The sequence below is a fragment of the Ruditapes philippinarum genome, unplaced genomic scaffold (genome assembly GCF_026571515.1).
Source record: "Ruditapes philippinarum isolate M1 unplaced genomic scaffold, ASM2657151v2 ctg68_1_1_1_1, whole genome shotgun sequence".
NCBI lineage: Eukaryota > Metazoa > Mollusca > Bivalvia > Venerida > Veneridae > Ruditapes > Ruditapes philippinarum.
The window spans coordinates 498885-516620 of NW_026860464.1; positions in this window are offsets into that span (position 1 = coordinate 498885).

The following is a 17736-nucleotide window of genomic DNA, read 5'->3' on the forward strand; positions in this document are numbered from 1 at the left end:
TCTCGTTTTTCGTAATTTAAGACAATGTCTAGCTTTTGCACCTACAAGTACAGTGACTTCAAGCATGCTTTTTTACTCCAAACAGACCAAAATAATGATCTATTCAGTCAGAATATTTTTGAAACACCCCCATAAATAATTAATGGTTTCATCCAGTAATTTCATCAAATATATTTAGCGTGGTAAGAATTAATGCACTACCGGTACATGTAATTATATACGAACGTTTTTACAGGACTCTCTTATTGGAGATACATAAGGGGATTCATTATTCCACGGTGTAAGAAATCATCTCATTGAAGGTCATTATCTGTCAATCTGATAGAACGATATTGATACAAACAAACATTATTGCTGTTTTGATTGGACATTGGAATACGTAAAAAGTCGTTTTACATATTGTGTGCAATGTTTCAGGTTTAAGCAAATCTTCTCTGAATTGTGACCTCAAGCCATTTACTAAACTTATTGTTTTAAGAGCATTGTCATATGTTTCATTTGATAAACATGACGTATTCTTCTATGCAACATCAGTATTGTTTTAAAGAGTTCCTCGTTAAATAGGATACTACGTCGGTGTAAATGACAGTAATATTGTTTACAGACAGTTACACACATGACGTATACTTTTATGTAACTGACAGAAATGTTACTTACAGACTGTGGCAATATCTGTCATTTTATAAACATGAAGTTTACATAACCACATAGCAATATTGTATAGAAAGTGTCGTTATATGTACCATTTGAAAATAAAACATGCTTTCTGGGTTCTCGCCCCAACCCAATTTTAGTACATGTTTGGTCATAATCCTGCGGCTTGTCCACCGTATAACGAACCAGTAATTACTTATTTATCTGCAAGTGACCGACAACTTATCCCGCATTAAGATTTCTTTCTGAATCAGCAGAGAGAGAGAGAAATATGACAATAATTCTAAATATCCGAGTTAAAATGACAAGGAGTTTTCGCCTAGCCCGCAGATAGAGCCCGCGACCACTGTATTACATATCCGATTCAGACTCTCTTTTGTGGCGTGTAATTAAGGTGTATTATAAAAACTAGTGTTTTGCTTTATTATAGAAGCAAAGGATGATGTGGCGGTGGTCCATGAACTTGTGTGAGAAAATCCCTAACCAATACACACACGTGCATAAATTTAAATATCTATAATATATGTTAAATGTATTTGCTACGTTTCTCTTAATTTAAGTTAAAATACTGAAACAGGTAATGTACATGTGTTGACAAATGCAGAATAGTTGTGTATATAATCGAATTACAATATACATGTAAAATAAAATGTGTATATAATCAAATAACATTATGTAATTTATATATAATCATATGATAAAAGAATATATCTTGTTAAATTATATTAAAATGTAAGTAATTAAATTACATTAAAATGTAAATAATGAAATTACAAGTATCTTTGTAAAATTACCATATGTCAAGGACCCCACCACAATCTTCACTTTTAAATGTGAAAAGGTAATGTTAACATCTAAATTATCTTTCAAAGTATTTATCTTAATCGAGCATCTTTTAACCTATCATATTGGTATGTTATTTTTATAATGTAACAATTTCTTGTTACCATAGCAACCGCAATGGGACATTTAATCCTTAAACTTTCAAAAAAATGATATGCTCCTATGCAAAGATAATAGAGCTTTTAAAACACAAGAGTGTTGAATAATCTATCGGTTGATGTCTAGCATAACAAACAGTGGAGATACACGCATTAAAGGTCTAGTAAAATCAGAGCATTTTCCTTTGGGTTTAATAATGATAAAATGTGCAGGCGTGTTTTCCTGTAATCGTAATGAGAAACACAGACTATACATGCTTTAGAGATAAACTATTACAAAAATATCATTAGTGAGTCCTTGACCTTTTAGAATATTTAAGTATCATTCAACAGTTCTAAATTGCAGCTAAATTCTGCTTAAGCCGGTGTTATTGTGGCGTGGGCGGTGACTTGCACTTACCATTACCGTCCATGAACAGGGTTAATCAAACCGAGCCTGCAACATTTTCAATTTTGTCGTTTTGGACTTTCTTTAAAGATTCCGTTCTTCTATATTTTAACATGGAGGTCAATACTTGGGATATTAAGGTCAATATGTCTTAATATATATCATCAACAACTAATTAATGTGTTTTTTTAAATGCTAGGGTAATAAACACGTTCTTTGATATTTTATTGAAGACATAAAATTAAAATGAACTGTCTCTGTCGTAAGTAATTATATATATTTCAACTATTTACTCCATATATATTTATATGGTAATGAGTAACTTCATAACCGCCGCAAAAACATAATATCTATATAAAAAAATACCATTTCATGTTTAATGTTGAATTCTTTTTAGATCGGTGCTGGCGTGCGTGGGTGGAGAGCGTGGATTATAGTACCATCCATAAACATATCAAATCAAACCGAGTCTGCAATATTTTCAATTTTGCCGTTTTTGACGAACTTTAATAAGGGATCTTCTCTATCTTTATTAAAATAATTATATGCATACAATCATCTCTAGATTATGTTTTCCAGTAAAGTAAATGGGCTTAAAAAGTGTCATCTAATGTTATTCTCAAGTAAGGGATACTATGTCACAGCATTGTTAGTGAAATATGCCGTCAGTTATCACTAAGACTTTCGTTTCCTGTTGATTAAAGGCATCTTATGCCTCAGAAATCCATATTAATACATGCGTTTGATAATGTCTTTTTTATAATGGATTTAGCGCATGTTACAAATTCAACAACCGAAAAAAGTAGCACTGACCATGCAGTGATGTGTCAGAAAGGTATCAAAATGTAAACAACGTAGTATTTTGACTTCCATACCAAATTCTAATTCACTTATTTAAAATATACCATTTGATAACAAAAAAAAAATTTTCACTGTGCACTGAAACATATTTTCCGTATTTTCACTGATGTCTTAGCGGACTACTTTCTTCTAAATTATGCCAGTACACAAAATTTCAAATGTCAAAAAAATGCAATACTATCTAATAAACAGTAAGTTCAAGTTTTTTTTTCTATAAATACAGGATTTATTTTCATCTTGTGGTATGAAAATTATCATATTTCACTCGTGGCTACCGCCACTCATAAAATATTTATTTTCATACCACTCGATGAAAATAAATCATGTAGACTATTTAGAGAAAAAAACTTGAATATCCTCTATTTATTATTTAATTTCTGACTAATATGTATTATAAAAGTTGTGTATATGCTGTATTTTTTTAAACGCCATACGTTATATTAATAGCTTGTTCAAAATTAGTCATACATGAGATCCTAGTTAACTACCCTGGTGTTTAATTATTATTTAATTATTTCTTTAAATGAAATGGCGTCGAGTGATGGAATAATCCGAAAGTATTCGAATGTTGCTATGCAGTGCAGTAGCAGAATGACTTAGCAACGCCTATTAATTAAAGTCGCCGGTGCATGTAATAACACTCATTCTGTCAATATAAGCTTGAAATTGGATCGCTGTTGAAATATGGCTTTTATAATATCAAATCATTAAGCTAGAAGTAACAATAACACTTTTCTAAGGACGAAATACGTGACAGTGTATGTGACTTTTTGCACTGAATCATTACAATTTTTGTATTGGCATCGAAAGAAAATTTAGGTAAAATAAGCCTTGTGGGGGAATACTATTAAATTTCTTATTCTGGCGTAAGTAAAAATAAATAGGAGCGACATACACGTGTAGGTCATAAAAACTGCTAACAGGTTTTCATTCGATGTCCAATTTATTCTCAAAGATATTATTTTTCATTAAAAATAATAACGAGACATTTACATGTTGTTTCCAGCTAAAGTGAAATTGAAACAAAATGTACATTTTTCCCATCTCTAACTACTTTTTTACTTGTCTTGAAATTAATTTCTGGAAAATAAAACGCAAATTATTATGCCAGATTGATGGCAAAATACTTATTGTGTTTACAAATTCCACAAATGATAATTCTGAAAAGTGTCCACAACCACAACTTCTCGGCCCTTTCCATCAAACTTCGGATAAGGACCCTGAACGCATGTGTAAGATATGATATTTCGCTCTTAATTAATTAACCTACGATAAGAGACTAGCAAACAAACATACATGTAAACAAAAAGGAAGTAAATGCTATGAATTGTTGCCAAAGTTTTTTTCCAATACATAGTGCAAGTCAACATCAATCAATTTAAGTTATAAATATAAAAGTAAACAGTACATTCCAACTGTTATTATTATATATACTTAATTATACATGTATGTTATTTTTGTAGATACCAAAACTACAATCAAAATGTCTATTTGAAAGACCCTGGTATACCTCAGTAGAAATGACTTATCCGAGTTAATTGTTTTTAGAGTTAATACCATATATGGATAGTTTCTTTAGGAAATGTTATGATGGTCTACCTTTACAGAAGTTCAATACTATAACATCAGTATGTAACAGTTGACCTCTGTCTAGAAGCTGCGATAAAATTCTAGTGTAAAGCTGACTACATGTAGTTTTTAATCACACCTTCACCTAAATGTATGTTGGAGGAAACTGAGTATATTACACTAATCTAAATAATTCATAATGTTGGAGACTACAATGTTACGTAACTTTCAAAACTGGTTGCTGGATTTTCTTGTAAACGACGACATATAATATTTATGTAACATAAATATATACTTTAGTGAGACGAATTACGGACAGGGCGGACCGTGAGACAGGGCGGACCGTACCAAGGCGGACTGTGTGTTTGGACGGGGCGGACCGTATTTTGGGACAGGGCGGACCGTGACTTGAGACAAGGCGGATCGCGCTTTAATGAAATAATAATATTTAAATATTGATGTCTCTTTGCTTTTGTGTGTGCTGAATGTATCTGTACATAACTTTCAATTCATAAAAAGAGTGGGACAGTCTTTATATATTTAGGTAGATTTATTTTTTATCCTACACATGGCATGGGTTGGTCATTCACCATTACAACGACAAGTTTATTGAAATATAAAGTTAATTAAATTCAATTTGACAATGAACAAATGAGCATAATGTCACTTTAATATCATTATAAACATAGATATATTAATGCGGTTTATTAATTTAGATTTTTTATGATATTATTAATAACCGCGTCGAGTTAGACATTATATGCAGGTGATAATTGATTAATTATTGGGATATCACATGCGTTTGTAGGACAAAAGCCCCCCCCCCCCCCCCGACGAAAGTCCCCCCACCTAAAAATGACAAGGTGGACAAAAGCCCCCCCCCCCTCCCCCGACCATGAAATTTACACGTAGGACAAAAGTCCCCCATCAAAAACAAAAGCCCCAAACATCCATGCATACTGCATACATGCGTGCATGTATGTGTTTTGTGTGTATGCGCGTGTGCATGCGTGTTTGAACTTATGTGTGTGTGCGTGCGTGCGCGTCAATGTGCGTACGCGTGTTGGTGCGTGCGTGTGTACGTGTATCACATGCACGTGTATTTGTCTGTGCGTGTATATGTGTGTCTTTAATAGTGTGTTTTGTGTGTATTAATGTGTTTTGTCTGTGCGTCCATGTAATTGTCTTTTTGAGAGTGTAATTTTTACATGCATGCGTGCGTGTGTTTACAGGGCTGACTGCATACGTATGGTTGCATGAATCCATCCATCCGCCAATCCATACATTTTATTTCATTCAATGATATGATAAAGTTAATGACTGCAATATTATGACACATTGTGTTTTTGACTTTTTCAGAATTTAAAAGGGAGAAATAGATACAGCAATGGATACATATAAAAGTGTGTGTTGACATTTTCAGTATTCCAAGACACTAACCAACCAACCAACCAGCCAGCCAGCCAGCAACGTGCCAGCCAACCAACTAGCAAGCCAGCCAACCCAACCCAACCAACCAACCAACCAACCAAACCAACCAACCATCCATCCATCCACCCACCCCCAGCCACCCATCCATCCATCCAAACGACCAACCAACCCAACCCAACCCAACGCATACCCACCCCACATCACCACGGATTTATATTACAAGGATCGGACACTTTCGTTTAGCTTAAAGTCCCGTCGCGCGCATGCGCGGAATCGGATAAAGGTGGACAGAATGAGATGGCGGAACGTGCGGAGTACGAAATATGACAGATTTTCACCGGAGTATGTGGTGTTATTGCAGCTTTGTGAAAAATTATACACATATGAATGTATTGAAACAGTATTATTTTGTGTCGCTAAAGTATTATTATATGAAAATATGCTGATAGAACGCTGCAACGCTTAGTTAAAAAGTACCTAATTTAAAAAATATTCGCCTATTGTTTAGGCATACTCTCTACACTTCGCCGCCCTTTTACTTCAAGCACGAATTATTACCGCGATTCAGAATAAGATAATTATTTTTTACATGGTTTAATGATGGCATTGCAAAAAAACGTTTCTTGATTGCTAAAAAACTTTTAAAGAAATTCATGTTTGAAATGTGTCTTTATTTCTGTGAATTATTTCCAAATGATTTGTACATTTTTTATTTGATTACCTGTATATTAGTATAAATATAGTAAATATTCTACTATTAAGTGTATGAAATATATTTTCAGATCATTCTAGACAAGCATTCCTATATAGATGAATTCATTAGATTGGCAAGGAAGAAACTTTTATTGGCATAGAGAACAGCTGTTTTATAATATTATTTTTTATTTTGAAACATACTTTTTTCATAGATATCCTAAACAATTCACGTCAAATGATTTATTTATCACATGTTTATTTTCATCATTTTTCAGAGAAAGGACTATACAAATTTAGTTGTATATTTTCAATTTCATTTATAAATGTTAATAAAGAAAATAGATTTACATTGTATTTATATATATCCTCTTCAGAATCATTTTCTTACCACATATGCCATGAACTGTAGTTATTATAAAGACCGCGCATATACAAAATATACATTCAAATTATATTTGTTTTTGAAGATTGAGTGTTGCAATTATCACATGTAACCTGGTAATGAAAGTTTGGAAATAAAGTTTTTTTAATTATCACTTACCCCCCTTCAAAAGTAATTAAACTTGAAAGAAATTTAAGCGATGTGTAAAAAATAATCAACAGTTACTTTTATTTCGCAAAATACTGACTCAAACTGTAAAGATTTTTATTGTTTTTCTAGCGTTACATTAAAAAGTATAATAAATATCTTTCTACAGGCATTCAAATAAAAAGAATAATTAAAATATACGGATTAAAATATACGAGTGACATTAAAAAGGCCGGAATCGAGACAGCCACACGAGAGAACTTTACTGTTACCACGGATTTTTGAAGAGTAGTTGGATTACGTAAGCATGAGGTCTATTAGAAAGTACCATGAATTAATAGATATTTTAAATGACAAAAAAGCTTTACTCTTTCCAAGTTACTGTAGCACAAAAGCGCTGAAAATTGTTTCCTTGAACGGATTTCAGCGTTATTTATTTATTCTTACTGATGAATGGCTGTCCATGCTATCATTAAAAAGAGGCGAACGGCTGACATTACTAAAATTTTGATGACGCTCAAACTTAAATACCCTATAACTATAACAAAAAAGCATTTTTGAAGGTATGGTTTGGAATATATAATGACGAAATGTTGACGTTTACGAATCGTATGATAAAAGGATTTATTATCGTGAGAAAATATAAGTTTTTGTGACTTTAAAGATAAAATGCCGCATTTACACATGCACACTTATTAGTGCTGCAAATAGGGTATAATGACAACGAAGTGATTTATGTCACCCAAAAGCAAGTTTTATATACTAGGTCTCTAGTTTGGTATCCGGAATGGATATTCATTTGGCTCAGTAATCCATGATGGCGTCCAAGATGGCCGCCAAACCCGTTGAAAATTATGAAAATTGATTTTGCGTAAAATCTTTCCTTTATTGGAGAGGAAAACCTTGATATTTGCTTATAATAATTCAAAAATTGGCAAAATAATGCTTCAAATATGGGTTCTTGTTATGATAATATCATTTATGTTTTAAAAAGATATTTCTATTACATATTTTGCTATTCTGCTATTGAATTCTGTTATAATTGCATAATTCTTAGAAGCAAGTTAGCATTACTTAACTGTATAGAATCAGTAAAAAGAACGAGGATGGCTTCTTGGACATCTATATGAAACAGCATAGAGACTGCAACTATTTCAGCGACTATAATGTTCTTTATAGGTTGTATACTTTGAAACAGAAAGAAATAGTAATCATTAAAGAGACTCCACTGAGGTTTTTTGAAATGATGGAACTGAAAATATTTTTCCAGATAAATGTACCATTTGATGTAGGTTTAAACAACTAATCTTTCTGGAAATTTCAGATCATTCGCGGCCTTCGTTTTTTTCCAGAATAATTATTCAAATTGTAAAAATATGAATTATTCACATTGTAAAAATATGACCAAAAATGAAAATCGTTTAAACGCTTTTCACTCAAATCGAGCTAAGAAAGCAAGCAAACAATACGATTTCCAATATATTTCGAAGTATATTTCTTGACTATCTTTGCATATATTTCAGTTCAAAGTGCCCCAGCTCATTTATGTACGATAATTCAAATTTTATGTTCTTATGCTTTTAAACCTCAGTGGAGTCGCTTTAAGCAAACGGCAGTGGAAAGTAAATTTAGCTGTTAGTAGTAAGCAATGTGACGTGGGCAGAATCGTTTGCAATGTCAGCAAAATATTCGTAATGTGTTAACGTCTTGTATTATAAGATTTTCACAGTAAGTAGTACACAATACACAGTCACTATCTAATGTTCGTTTTATGTTGGAAAATGTTTCCCATATGACAAACTAGACGTTCAGCTTTCTTGGTGGAGTAAGACCCCAGGTGCCACTCTGGTCATTTTCATACCCGAACGGGCACTTGGATTTGATGCATGGGAAGAAGCAGTAGTAGCAGCAGCAGCAGTAGGAAACGTGAAGTTAGCAGTAACAGTAGCAAAATTATAAAACGTGAAGTTAGCAGTAGCAGTAGCACAGCAGTAACAGTAGCAAAATTATAAAACGTGAAATTGGCAGTAGTAGTGGCACAGCAGTAACAGTAGCAAAATTATAAAACGTGAAATTGGCAGTAGTAGTGGCACAGCAGTAACAGTAGCAAAATTATAAAACGTGAAATTGGCAGTAGTAGTGACACAGCAGTAACTGTAGCAAAATTATAAAACGTGAAATTGGCAGTAGTAGTGACACAGCAGTAACTGTAGCAAAATTATAAAACGTGAAATTGGCAGTAGTAGTGGCACAGCAGTAACAGTAGCAAAATTATAAAACGTGAAATTGGCAGTAGTAGTGGCACAGCAGTAACTGTAGCAAAATTATAAAACGTGAAATTGGCAGTTACAGTAGCACAGCAGTTAGCAATAGCACAGCAGTAGCAGTAGCACAGAAATAGCTGAGCAGTGACATGAATAATATATTTTCAACAATCATTTAGTTTTTACATGTATTACAACTCCACAATATGACGATCAGTGTTCATTTTGTTATTCAACATCAATTACTAAAAAATAACACTTTCGGTATTTAAAAAACCATTCATTCTAAATTATAGAAATATTTTAGAAAGAAAAAAGACAATTTTATATAAATTGTTTCATCAGATATGTAATTGTATTTTTATAAAAAAAAAATAATTTTACAATGGAAGATCGGTTTCTTTTGCAATGCTGGCTGAAACTTCTAAATACTTCATATAATTGAGCCGCGTCACGACAAAACCAACATAGTGGGTTTGCGACCAGCATTGATCCAGACCAGCCTACACATCCGCGCAGTCTGATCAGGATCCATGCTGTTCGCTATCAGTTTCTCTACTTGTTATACAGTTTGTAAGCGAACAGCATAAATCCTGATCAGACTGCGCGGATCATGCGCAGGCTGGTCTGGATCCATGCTGGTCGCAAACCCATTATGTTGGTTTTGTCATGACGCGGCTCATTTCATGACCGAACATAACGTTGTAATTTATCATTAAATGATGTGTATATGATGTATATCTTTTCTCCACTTTACAAACTGGACGACGAAGGTACTTTACTTACATTTAATATATACATATAATTTTCTATGTTTTCATCCTTTCATGATATTTTCTGTGGTTGGTAGTATTAATCGGGTTTCTCTCCCCCCCCCCCCCCCCCGGCAAATCAGCAAGTACAGACCTTTGGTCAATGTACATGTAAATGAAATTTATATGAGCAAACACCGAACAACAATTTCAAATATGCAAATATAAACATGGTGAAAATTCATTTTTTTTCTGAGAAGCATGTAAATTAACAAGAGTCTCTGTACTTATTTTCAGAGGCACATTTAGTAAAGCATTTTTATGTTGATATATACACTGATTCGAAGATATATGCAAAGATATCAGATGTGGTTATTTCCAAATAACTGGTTTTTTTTATATTAAAGTAGATTGAATAGAATAGGATGGTGCCAATAAAAAATGATATTCTGATGCTAAAATATCAATAATATCACTTACCAGTAGCAGTAGATGCAGTAGACAACTTATAAAAAGTAAACTTGGCAGTAGCACAGCAGTAGCAGTAGCAAAATACATATACATGTATAATAATTGTGCGTTCATAACAAACAAAATATAATATAACGGAATGTAACGTAACGCAACGTAACATAAGACAAAAACATAACATTTACTTACTTTCAAATCACATGCAACTTATAGTAAACAGTTTATTGCCAATCTTGTACTACAAATATGCAGATATTTTGCTGAGAAGGTTCGAATATTTTATTTGTTTTCATAGTTTTAACAAAGCGTACTTACACGTAATCCGATAAACAGTATATTTACAAATTTAACAAAAATATATAGCTTACTAACTTAAATATATACATTTATTATATACTTATAAATGAAATATTGAGAAATATTGATGAAATAAAATGCGTATTTTCATTTTCCGTATTTTCACTGTAAAAATTTATTTTTCACTGCAGTGAAACATATTTTCCGTATTTTCACTGGTGTCTTGCCGGACTTCTTTCTTTTAAATTCTACCAGTACACACAATTTAAGGGAAAGTCTTTCAAATTTTAATGTCAAAAAAGAGAAAAATGTATTTAATAAACAGAAAATTCAAGTTTTTTCTTAAAATACACGATTTAATTCCATCTTGTGGCATGAAAATTACCATATTTCACTCGTGGCTACCGCCACTCATGAAATATTTATTTTCATACCACTCGATGAAAATAAATCATGTATTTATAGAAAAAACTTGAATATCCTCTATTTATTACGTACTAACTGACAAATATATAGCATTATAAATTCGTTTATACAAATATTGTAAATTTTGATAGAAAACAGTTAAGTTAACGTTACACCCTAAACTAAGCACATCTAACATAAACATTATCAAGATAGCATAACCAGTGTACGCACTAAGCACATTTTTATAGGGGTTATCTCCCATTTACCATCACATATAGACGATGATCGGAGTAACAATTAAGAATAATTTGAGTCATCTCTTTAAACAAATACAAATGACATGCCAATTTATTAATTGTTATAGTATTTGTAATAGCCAAAATTATTTCAATAACATCATTATTTTAATGTTTTGATATTTTACTTAAATTCTCCTTTAAAATGGTCGTCTTGATTCATTTTATGTGTGAGTAATATGTTTGAGTAAAGTATATACATGATTTATATGGTTCGATATGCTTCATAAAAATAGATAAATAATAACATACAAATATGGAACGTTCACTGGTAAAATAGAGAAATAGAATCGCAAAAGAACGTGCAAAACGTAAAATAAAAATGTTATAGGCTTGCTTTGGTTGAGCCTGTTCGTCATCAGTGGACTGTAGTGTACTGGAAAATTGCAAGCTACAGTTCACGCCCGAGCAGAAAGTTCAACATTTAACATGAAATCATAAAAATTTTAATTTTGAAACATCCGCAGATGTGTTCGTCAGGCGTTTTCCATGGAATCTTCAATATAACATGTTAATGTCATTCCATGAAAAGCGGCATGTGGTCCGCAAGTAAAAGAATGTGTATGTCTTAAACGAAGAAAACAATGGGAGAAACTAATAGATTGGAATTTTGAATATGAATCCTGTATATCAAAGATGTGCTGTCAAAAGACAAATTGAAAAAAAGCAGGCAGTATAGTAATCTGTATCCAAGTAAGAAATACTAGCTAGAACCACCTAACTAACAAACAAGCCTAAAGAAATAACTAAAAGTATCATAAACATAACAATTATGTCATGTCATCAATGACACGGAAATATAACATCTCTTATTGTATGTACTGGTCGACTTTAGAAAAAAAAACACTCGACCCGATTACATATATAAAAGAAAAGTCCAATATTATCGACAGCTTATTTTTATGAGTTGAATTTGCAATTTTCATGTTATTTCGCTTTTTTTACTGCTTCTGAGGGATCACTTTGGTTCCAGATATTTACACATCACAACAGCACGTGTCAAGTGCTGTGTGGCAGCCGTAAAAAGTTACCCCGTACTTCACTTCAGTGTTGTTAATTTCTTCTTGTCCTTCGGGATCATTGAGTCCAGCACTATTCTGTGTTGAGAATTAAGTAAAGCTCAGCCGGTGCTAGGGCGGCGTGAGGGATGTTGCAATTTTTCATTGTCCTTCATCAAACCGAGTTTACAATTTTCATGCAATTTTGCTGTTTTTAATGCTTCCGAGGGATCACTTCCAGATATTTGTATTTAGAAAGATGGCAATGACGGAGTGTCACACGGGTCACACGGAAAGAATCAAATGTGAGATGGTTATATCGATCACTTGTTTCAAACTACAAGCAGGTCTCCGAGTGGTCTTCTGTTCATGAATTCCACTGTTCACTATTAACATATTTTGAAAACTTCTAAAAATGATGAGTTTTTTTTTTTATTAAAATATGATCAAGTTCAAGCTAGCGATTTTCTAACTAATATCAAAGATCTTTATAACATAGGGTCGGATTTCTAGTGTACATTTAATTAGTCTTTTGTTCAGTATCAGTTATTTGAACGTTTCAAATTGTTCAAAACAGAAAATTTATTTAAAGGTTACTACTAGTACAGAAAACCCATACAAACAAACAAACATGCAATGCCCTATGATTATTTTTGTCACATGTACTAATTGTAGACCTTAATATCAATTAAGGTTTTTATTTTTCATTCTTAACATAAAACAAAAGTGCCACTCAATCACACGTGCGCAATATTAAGAATGTTATATAGCCAAGAAAACAAGAAGAGTCATGTGACATATTGTATTTTGCACGAGACTCACGAAGTTGTCGGAGTAAGCGTCTTAAATTTCAACCATGTGTAAAGTTGATGTTGAAAATTGTGTGTTGGAATTTATTTTGGAATATTATAAAAATTAAAAAGTATCCTTTTTGTAGTTAATCGGTTTGTGAAATAGCACGTGATACTTACGTCACGAGAAGTGACCAATGAACACCTTGTTCAGAGCTGCGAGGCTATAAATACTGAGATTTTGAAATGGTCGCCAGCACAATATCACTATAACACTTACTGATATAACAAAACTTACCAAAACTTACAAACTTACGAGAATGATGGAGTGGGTTAGCGTTGCATGTTGGAGGGTTGTGGAGGTTGTCAGGTCTGGGATTAGGGCTGTCCTCAGTGTCTTCGGGCTCACGGTGATGCCCGAAGACAGGCCAACTTTTGGTAAGAACTTGAAATTATTGAAATGCTTTACTTACCCCACCCACTTGTACCCGCCATTATCGAAACGAACGTGAAGGAGTATTTTTCTGGCATCATATGATATCATTGCGTTAATTTGTAACATGCATTTGTGTAATAAGAACGCATCCCATTTTTTCTGAACCATTTATTTATCTGTTTATGTACAGTTACAGGGTCAGTCTGACACTGGCCAGACCTTTGATGATTTTTATTGTATCTTTTTTTTTAAGATAAGGTCAGATGGTGGCAATACCTTAATATAACAGGCTATGCAATTATGGAAAGTCAAACTGTTTATGAAAAATGTATAATATTCACCAGAGGGGTTGCAGTATTCAGAGATATTTCCATAAGATAACTTTACTGTAGAGATATTTTTATCAGGAAATTTACAGTCAAATATGAAACTATTCAAAACTTAAAGTGAGTTTGTTTTCACCAAGTCTTTCTAAAGTGAAAGTAGGCCAAAATTCATATAACAAAAAAGATTACAATTTAAAATGATGAACCATTTGAAAGTACACTTCCAGGTCTATGTTTTAAAGACTATTAAAAACAAAAATAAAAATGATAACAATAAGAATATTTACCTTGACACTGTGCTACATTTCTGAAGACCAAAACAATTTGTTGTCAAGTTCTATGCACATTTGAGCCGCGTCATGACAAAACCAACATAAGGTTTGCGACCAGCATGGATCCAGACCAGCCTGCGCTTCAGCACAGTCTGATCAGGATCCATGCTGTTCGCTATCAGTTTCTTTACTTGTTACAGGGTTTGTAAGCGAACAGCATGGATCCTGATCAGACTTCGCGGATCTGCAATGTTGGTTTTGTCGTGACGAAACTCATTTCATGAATGGCAAAATCCAGTTTAAAGTCTGTTTTAGTGCAGACAAATGCTATTCTTTTGCAGCAAATACAAAAAACTTGCAAAAATTTAAATCTAAGGAAAGCAGTTTATCTGACCTTGAAAAAAATGGCCTCCAATGCCATGTGTAAAATAGTAGTACCAGACAAATAAACTTCTTTTATCTATTTCTTGTGTACATGAAAGACAAACACACTTCAGTGTTACACAATAGAAAGGTCTAATTTAACAATTGGGACTGTGTTTTCATTTTAATTGTAGTTCATAAGATTGTCTTCTTGCACTACTTTTTTTAGAAAAATAATAATGGAGTACATGATTGTGTTAGAAAGACAGTTTTATTTGGAATTAAAGTTTTGAAAGTTTTTTGTATTTGCTGCAAAAAAATAGCATTTGTCTGCTCTTAAACAGACACTAAATTGGATTTTGCCATTCATGAAATGTTTATAACTATTTTTTTTATGTACTCACACTGGCCATAGCTTTCGCAGAAGCGGTGGGTCTATCGCAGCCGTGGTGGAGTATTCGTCGCAGAAGCGGTGGATAAAATATGGCCGTTTGCTGTTGTCGGTAAGTATTTTACTGAATTTTGTTTTATGTTTTAATGTTTTACTGGAAACACTCAGTGAGACTGGAGCCTACATATGTACTCTTTCAACCTCTTACACGGACACGGTGCAATTCATTGTTATTTATGCAAACAATTCTGTACAGTTTGATGAGGGGACGCCACTTTTGCCTAATTTTGGTTAAAACACATACAAATGTGTGCAAAACGACTGCATAATACAACGGCATCACAACAAATTAATGATACTTTCACAAATTAACCATAATTTGGAAAATTGGGGAATTATTATTGCCTGTTTGTAAAATAAATGTTTTCGTCGCAGACGGCGGTGGATTCGATTGCAACGCAGTACGGTGGACCCGATACCATTTTGGTATATTTTAAGAGTTTAACTTGACGTAACGCACTTTTCAATTGAGTACAGCCCTTTTCTGACTTTTACATCTGAGAAACATGTTTATTTGATATTTAAATCATTATTAATTATTATATATACGCTCGTACAAATATTATATCCAAGGTCTGCTCTTTATTTTCCTTCCATTGAAAATTACTTCAGTCATAATTATCATAGAACAATCCACGTTCAACCATTGACTTAGAAAGACTGTAAGTTCCAGGTTCAACATTTTTTTGTCATACAGACGTAAAGATAAACAGAACATGCTTCTTGAATACGAAAAACAACCTCAGTTTTTAATGTCACTGTGTACTATTATATAATATTATTACCATAAACTGAGAACACCAATTTTAATGAGCCGCGTCACGACAAAACCAACATAGTGTGTTTGCGACTAGCATGGATCCAGACCAGCCTGCGCATCCGCACAGTCTGATCAGGATCCATGCTGTTCGCTTTCCAACCCCATTACAAGTAGAGAAACTGATAGCGAACAGCATGGATCCTGATCAGACTGCATGGATGCGCAGGCTGGTCTGGTTCCATGCTGGTCGCAAACGCACTATGTTGGTTTTGTCATGACGCGGCTCAAATAAAGTTTATGTTTACAGCTTAAGAGTTATTTCAGGAAAAGTTTTCTCTATTACTTTTTTGTAAAGACCTACGTACGCGTTTAATAGCTTAAGTTTTTCTTCTTTTTCTTAAATTGTGACGTTTATCGAAAAAAAAATGGTTTCAAATATGGTATATGTTTAAAGAACTTTAAAGTATGAAATGAAATTAAAAAAAAAAGGTAATAGAAATATTTTATGGAATTAAGTTTTTATTTGAAAATGTACATAAATATAGTGAGAATCAAATTCACGTACAGGAAATGAGATCGGTGACCCCTAAGTTTTTTTTCTCTTTACATGTTTATGTTATCATATTCTAGCATCATGCTTAAGTTAAAGAATATAATTACCGGTATATTGAACCTCCTTAATTTTGCGGGTATGTGTTTATAATACTGCATGTTTGTAACGTCACTTTTCATTGGATAATCGTGACGTTTATATACATACAATGTACTTTTTAAATACATGGCTGTACTTTTTAAATACATGGCTGCTGTCGATTTATGAAATTATCTCAATTTTTTCCTAAAAAAATGCTTGATGTATTATGAGTTTGTTATAAATAAATCCAACAGGTTATATGGTCGTATATAAACGGTTGTTCGCAATATTAATAGCTATCGAAATTCTTTATAATACTTGTACATGTGTGTAAAAATCAGAAAATAAAGTTACAAATAAACCAAAAAGCTCCATAATTAAATAAACGTCTTGATTTTCCAATGAAAAATGAAAAATTACGTTATAAACATGCAGTATTATAAAGTATATATATTTTTATACACGACTGCTGTTTATTTAATAAGAAATTGTATGTTTATGTATTATATTTTCAAACAACCGTTTATATACGGCCATATTGTATAGCCTTTCAAAATCTTTATAACTAATATGATACTCTCGAAAATGCCATGAATATGTGTTAACTTTATGTTTTTATAACTCATATGCCGTAATGAATTATATATATGTATATATATATATATTCCTGCCATGCCAGAAATCGGCATTGGTTATAAAGTATAACACATGATCACGTGAAACATGTAAATGTCTGACACATGTGATATTTTGGCTGGATTTATCACATTTGTGGAATTCCCAGCAAATCGCTAAATTTCCTTTCGGTGGTGTATCAAGGTCAAATATTATGACTCTTAGTTTCCGCAGTTCCTCTACGGTCCGGGTTGTCAAATGCATGATCCCTAATATGAACTTGGAAATACAAATATGATAAAGGGCACTATATATGTTCTTACTTTTCTGCGCTTTTCAACTGGAATTGTGCATTCACACTCAAAAATACTTGATACTTAGTAATAACCCGCAATAAATTGTTGAACGTGGATTATATTCTATGATACCGGTAATTATGGCTGAAGTAATTTTCAATGGAAGGAAAATGAAAGCGGACCTCGGACATGTATTTGTACAACCGTATATATAATAATTAATATCGCTTTAAACAT